Below are 7,359 nucleotides of genomic sequence, written 5' to 3'. Positions count from 1 at the left end.
AAATCATACAGTTGATTATTACCAAAATGTTATAATGCTTTGACAATATTTATATTTAACGTCAAAATATTTAGGTTTCACAAAAAAAAACTTATAGAATGTACTTAATTTTACCATTAAGTTGGAAGTACTTTGATGTTTAAATGAATTAATAGCAAATGAACTGAAATAAGATTATAAAAATACTAGTTAAAATAATAAATCGCACAGTCGCAATGAACTTGTTTAATAGTACGTGATAATCATATAAATAAAACATTGATAACTTGAATACATAACATAAAGTTTAATTAAACTTGCGATTGCCCGAAAGATCATTAAAGCTGCACTGTCACAGATAGACTGTTTTGAAAACTTTTTAATTCATCGTCTTGAAATGAGCCAATTTTTGCGTAAATGTCTGAAAACCAGTGATATAAGATTGCTGACAAAGATCAGATCGCAGTATTTACTTTCGAAAAATAATGTTTTATGGCTGAAAGCGTTACTAACGCTTTAAGAAAAAGGTTTATCGGCAGTTTTCCTAACAATTAAGATCTTTTATATCGTGAATTATCTTAATGACTCAAACGAAGTCATTGATATCAAAACAAGCTGATTCTGAGACTTTTTAATGACAAAATTGTGAGAGAGTGCCGCTTTAAATGAAAAAATAGCAAAGAGCAGAAATAAATATGTAAAAATACCATACAAAAAAGTTAGTCCAGTAAAACTGAATTTGTTCAACAGTACGGGATAATCATATAAATAAAACAAGCACCATATAACATGAAGTTTAATTAAACTTGCGTTTGTCCGAAAGATCATTAAAGTTGCACTCTCACAGAGAGACCGTTTTGACAACCTTTTAAGTTCTCGTCTTGAAATTGGCCGATTTTGCTTATTTCTGGAAACTATTGATATAAGATTGCTGACAAAATATTAGATCGCAGTTTTCATATTAACGTTCAAAAATTAATGTTTTGTGGCTAAAAGCGTTACTAAGACTTAAAGAAAAAATAAGTTTTTCGGCATAATAAACAGTAAATATGAAAACATGTGAGCTGATCTTTTGTCGGCAGTCAATTCAATTCAATTCAATACATAAATTAACGCAAGAAATGACTGATTCTAAGGCAAAATAAAAAAGGCGTCTAAAAGGTCAATCTGTGAGAGTGAAGCTTTAAAGCCTATAATTGTGGTCCTGATTGATTAAGAAGACGTCAAACGCTTGATTATGTTTCTATTGCATTCGGAAACATTATAGTCATTTTAATAGGGTAATGCTGATTTACTGTTTAAGTTGAAATACTAGTTTTACGTAGAATGTAATTAAATTGTTACAAAAACTGTGCTTAGTGACCCGTTTAGGATCTTAATTGACATTATTGATAAGTTACCTGTGTAATTAGAAAGTATTCTGTAACATATAGCTTCTTTATTATTTGTTTTTGTAAGCAGAAAATATTCTGTAAGTACGACTTAGATGACATGAAGTAACATTTTAATGATTAAGAATTGGCGGAGTGAGCGTAGGTTTAGCGGGTCCGCCTACTGCCACTCTTCCGAAACCCACTCCCTACGTCATGTTTTGCGTTGACAATGTGTCAGCCAATGAATTAGTATTCTAAGACAGTTAGATGACCTGAAGTAAAACTTCTATGATTAAGTGGGCTCGTTCGCTACGCCCACCTCACTCATTCATTGTATTCTTATACGTTTTATACAATTTTGTGAAATAAGAAACTAATCTGAAAAATATGTATATTATTTTTGTAATGATAAACATTCTGTAACAAATTGTAAATAGTTTTAATTAATTAGAAAGAATTCCGTAACATCTACTAAATTTTATTATTAAAACTAATACGCAGGTGTATTTCATTGTATTCTTATACGTTTTATACAATTTTGTGAAATAAGAAACTAATCTGAAAAATGTGTATATTATTTTTGTAATGATAAACATTCTGTAACAAATTGTAAATAGTTTTAATTAATTAGAAAGAATTCAGTAACATCTACTAAATTTTATTATTAACTTTTTTATAAAAGCTAATACGCAGGTGTAATTATTCTTGTTTCGATTTGTATGACATATGACTGTATGCATAGGAAACATGGACTTAGTTTTCTCGGGACTCTTATCAATGCGCCCGACCCTAACAGTTGCATTTCCTTTTGATTCTTTTGTGTTCTCCTTATGGGAATATTTTCCGGTAGTGTAATGCATCGGAAGGACTCGTCAATGTTCTATCTTTATAGTTAACGTTTGCCCATTCGAAATAGGGACGGTCATTCGGAACACCTCGGCCATTTTCCATCTGTAACCCCGGGTGACGTATGCCGGTACATCAGTAGAAGTAGTTCGTAAACATGTATTTTGATTTACTTAGTTTAAATTGTTTGCAAGTGAAGTGTATTATTGCATAAATAATTAAGATTCCTAAGTGTAAAGTCATAAAGTTTAACTGCAAAATTGAAATTACTACGCGAGCTACGTGCAGCGTACTTAAATGCAAAGATTTCTGACATTGTAAACCGTCCATATTTATCCGAGGTTGTTTTCGATGGAAAATGGCCGAGGTATTCCGAATGACCTCTACTGTCTAAAAATATGACCGAAAGAATGTTGCGGTCCCACCCCCCGACCATTGTTTTAAGACAACCTCAGCAACGCGACATGTAAGTAAAAAGTGCATATATGTTTGATTCAACAGCATGTTGCCTTAAGGCATTGATCATTTATATAGGTAATACATTTTTTTTAAAAATATGATAAATACACCATCTCTAGAAAATAAATTCAAAAAATCGAATTATGCGATGCGCTCGGTATTTATCAAGTGTTCCGTTGATTTGGTTACTTTTATTAAATTTCATTTTAAATACAAGTACTTCTACTATATACGTAAATCAACGACCCTGTCGTACGGTTGTCGTTATATATATATATATATATATTTCTAAATTTAATGTTTCCCTGCTCTTTTTAGACAAAGCTTATGTATTTGAATTTGCACAGGTAGATTGTAAATCTAATTTATGACAATATCTTCAATTTAACTCAGTTAACTCAGTTTTATAACATTGCAATGTTTTTGTAAAATTGACGACCAGTCGTACGGTCGACGATTTTTTTTTGAGATTTTTCGTCGTACGACCGTTGATAAGCACATTGTTTTATAATACCTTACGTTTCAAATTTAGGTGTATCCAGTCACTCCTAGCCAGTAGAAAAATAGTTTATAAAAACAACACGCAAATTTTCTTAATTCTGTGACAATTCTTTTATACGCTTTTTTAGTCAGGATTACCACGCTCCAATCAAAATAAGGCACACCCACCCAACCAAAGAGTTTTGTCATTGGAGGCTAAAACAAATGTAGTTCAAAAGGGACAGCATTAAATTCCGAGGGCTAAAATTGAGAATATATATATGAGAATACTGAGAATACCTATATGTGAGATTGTAGTACTATTATCATCGTTAGCTGATCCAGGGGGATGGGGCACCCCCCCCCCCCTTAATAAAGATCGTCCCAAGTTCACATAATATTTTACTAAAGGAGAAAACAAAAAGCTCCATTTCGGACTAAAAATTGTTAAAATTTTCTTGGGGAATCACCCCGCCCTGCCGACACTTTAAACCAAATGAATTTTGTTCTGCGGGAGGGGCGCAAGTCAAAAGCTTACACTCTAAGGTATGCCCCCTCTTGCGCCAAATCCTGGATCCGCACCTTCAATAAGTGGAAGTGACAATGCACAGTTTAAATGCTCTTTTGATATATATTTCGGTTCCATATGTATACAGTATTTAATGTTGTTTCTCTTCTGTATTACCTTAAGACTTTTTTAAGTTTGAACTGCTCCTAATTCCATTAACACTGCCTTTAAAAGAACACTGAAAAGTACAACATGTATTAAAATTTATTATTTATATGTTTGAGTAAGTAGCAATGACTTTGAAATGACATGCGTCGGTACATAACTATAAAGAGATTATATCACAGTAGTACCAACATAGCGTTAAGAATATATTCAATAATTTATTTGACTAATACTCGAACAGCAGTCTCTGTCTTGTGGTATCTTTGGGAGTGTAAGTATAGTATGTCAATTGTGAAGAGAACATACTGTAGTCCTGTCCGGTAAACTGTTCGGTGCTGTCGTATCGTTGAGAGTGTAAGTATGTCAATTGTGAATGGAACATACTGTAGTCCTGTCCAGTAAACTGTTCGGTGCTGTCGTATCGTTGAGAGTGTAAGTATGTCAATTGTGAATGGAACATACTGTAGTCCTGTCCAGTAAACTGTTCGGTGCTGTCGTATCGTTGAGAGTGTAAGTATGTCAATTGTGAATGGAACATACTGTAGTCCTGTCCAGTAAACTGTTCGGTGCTGTCGTATCGTTGAGAGTGTAAGTATGTCAATTGTGAATGGATCATACTGTAGTCCTGTCCAGTAAACTGTTCGGTGTTGTCGTATCGTTGAGAACGTAAGTATGTCAATTGTGAATGGAACATACTGTAGTCCTGTCCAGTAAACTGTTCGGTGCTGTCGTATCGTTGAGAGTGTAAGTATGTCAATTGTGAATGGAACATACTGTAGTCCTGTCCAGTAAACTGTTCGGTGTTGTCGTATCGTTGAGAGTGTAAGTATGTCAATTGTGAATGGATCATACTGTAGTCCTGTCCAGTAAACTGTTCGGTGTTGTCGTATCGTTGAGAGTGTAAGTATGTCAATTGTGAATGGAACATACTGTAGTCCTGTCCAGTAAACTGTTCGGTGCTGTCGTATCGTTGAGAGTGTAAGTATGTCAATTGTGAATGGAACATACTGTAGTCCTGTCCAGTAAACTGTTCGGTGTTGTCGTATCGTTGAGAGTGTAAGTATGTCAATTGTGAATGGAACATACTGTAGTCCTGTCCAGTAAACTGTTCGGTGTTGTCGTATCGTTGAGAGTGTAAGTATGTCATTTGTAAAGAGAACATACTGTAGTCCTGTCCAGTAAACTGTTCGGTGCTGTCGTATCGTTGAGAGTGTAAGTATGTCAATTGTGAATAGAACATACTGTAGTCCTGTCCAGTAAACTGTTCGGTGTTGTCGTATCGTTGAGAGTGTAAGTATGTCAATTGTGAATGGAACATACTGTAGTCCTGTCCAGTAAACTGTTCGGTGCTGTCGTATCGTTGAGAGTGTAAGTATGTCATTTGTAAAGAGAACATACTGTAGTCCTGTCCAGTAAACTGTTCGGTGTTGTCGTATCGTTGAGAGTGTAAGTATGTCAATTGTGAATGGAACATACTGTAGTCCTGTCCAGTAAACTGTTCGGTGTTGTCGTATCGTTGAGAGTGTAAGTATGTCATTTGTAAAGAGAACATACTGTAGTCCTGTCCAGTAAACTGTTCGGTGCTGTCGTATCGTTGAGAGTGTAGGTATGTCAATTGTGAATGGAACATACTGTAGTCCTGTCCAGTAAACTGTTCGGTGCTGTCGTATCGTTGAGAGTGTAAGTATGTCAATTGTGAATGGAACATACTGTAGTCCTGTCCAGTAAACTGTTCGGTGTTGTCGTATCGTTGAGAGTGTAAGTATGTCAATTGTGAATGGAACATACTGTAGTCCTGTCCAGTAAACTGTTCGGTGTTGTCGTATCGTTGAGAGTGTAAGTATGTCAATTGTGAATGGATCATACTGTAGTCCTGTCCAGTAAACTGTTCGGTGTTGTCGTATCGTTGAGAGTGTAAGTATGTCAATTGTGAATGGAACATACTGTAGTCCTGTCCAGTAAACTGTTCGGTGCTGTCGTATCGTTGAGAACGTAAGTATGTCAATTGTGAATGGATCATACTGTAGTCCTGTCCAGTAAACTGTTCGGTGTTGTCGTATCGTTGAGAACGTAAGTATGTCAATTGTGAATGGAACATACTGTAGTCCTGTCAAGTAAACTGTTCGGTGCTGTCGTATCGTTGAGAGTGTAAGTATGTCAATTGTGAATAGAACATACTGTAGTCCTGTCCAGTAAACTGTTCGGTGTTGTCGTATCGTTGAGAACGTAAGTATGTCAATTGTGAATGGATCATACTGTAGTCCTGTCAAGTAAACTGTTCGGTGTTGTCGTATCGTTGAGAGTGTAAGTATGTCAATTGTGAATGGATCATACTGTAGTCCTGTCCAGTAAACTGTTCGGTGTTGTCGTATCGTTGAGAGTGTAAGTATGTCAATTGTGAATGGATCATACTGTAGTCCTGTCCAGTAAACTGTTCGGTGTTGTCGTATCGTTGAGAGTGTAAGTATGTCAATTGTGAATGGATCATACTGTAGTCCTGTCCAGTAAACTGTTCGGTGTTGTCGTATCGTTGAGAACGTAAGTATGTCAATTGTGAATGGAACATACTGTAGTCCTGTCCAGTAAACTGTTCGGTGCTGTCGTATCGTTGAGAGTGTAAGTATGTCATTTGTAAAGAGAACATACTGTAGTCCTGTCCAGTAAACTGTTCGGTGCTGTCGTATCGTTGAGAGTGTAAGTATGTCAATTGTGAATGGATCATACTGTAGTCCTGTCCAGTAAACTGTTCGGTGTTGTCGTATCGTTGAGAGTGTAAGTATGTCATTTGTAAAGAGAACAAACTGTAGTCCTGTCCAGTAAACTGTTCGGTGCTGTCGTATCGTTGAGAGTGTAAGTATGTCAATTGTGAATGGAACATACTGTAGTCCTGTCCAGTAAACTGTTCGGTGTTGTCGTATCGTTGAGAACGTAAGTATGTCAATTGTGAATGGAACATACTGTAGTCCTGTCCAGTAAACTGTTCGGTGTTGTCGTATCGTTGAGAGTGTAAGTATGTCAATTGTGAATGGATCATACTGTAGTCCTGTCCAGTAAACTGTTCGGTGTTGTCGTATCGTTGAGAGTGTAAGTATGTCAATTGTGAATGGAACATACTGTAGTCCTGTCCAGTAAACTGTTCGGTGCTGTCGTATCGTTGAGAGTGTAAGTATGTCAATTGTGAATGGAACATACTGTAGTCCTGTCCAGTAAACTGTTCGGTGTTGTCGTATCTTTGAGAGTGTAAGTATGTCAATTGTGAATGGAACATACTGTAGTCCTGTCCAGTAAACTGTTCGGTGCTGTCGTATCGTTGAGAGTGTAAGTATGTCAATTGTGAATGGAACATACTGTAGTCCTGTCCAGTAAACTGTTCGGTGTTGTCGTATCGTTGAGAGTGTAAGTATGTCAATTGTGAATGGAACATACTGTAGTCCTGTCCAGTAAACTGTTCGGTGTTGTCGTATCGTTGAGAACGTAAGTATGTCAATTGTGAATGGAACATACTGTAGTCCTGTCCAGTAAACTGTTCGGTGTTGTCGTATCGTTGAG

This window comes from Mya arenaria, chromosome 4, assembly GCF_026914265.1.
Source record: "Mya arenaria isolate MELC-2E11 chromosome 4, ASM2691426v1".
In the NCBI taxonomy this organism is placed as follows: Eukaryota; Metazoa; Mollusca; class Bivalvia; order Myida; family Myidae; genus Mya; species Mya arenaria.
This window is presented reverse-complemented; position numbering follows the sequence as displayed.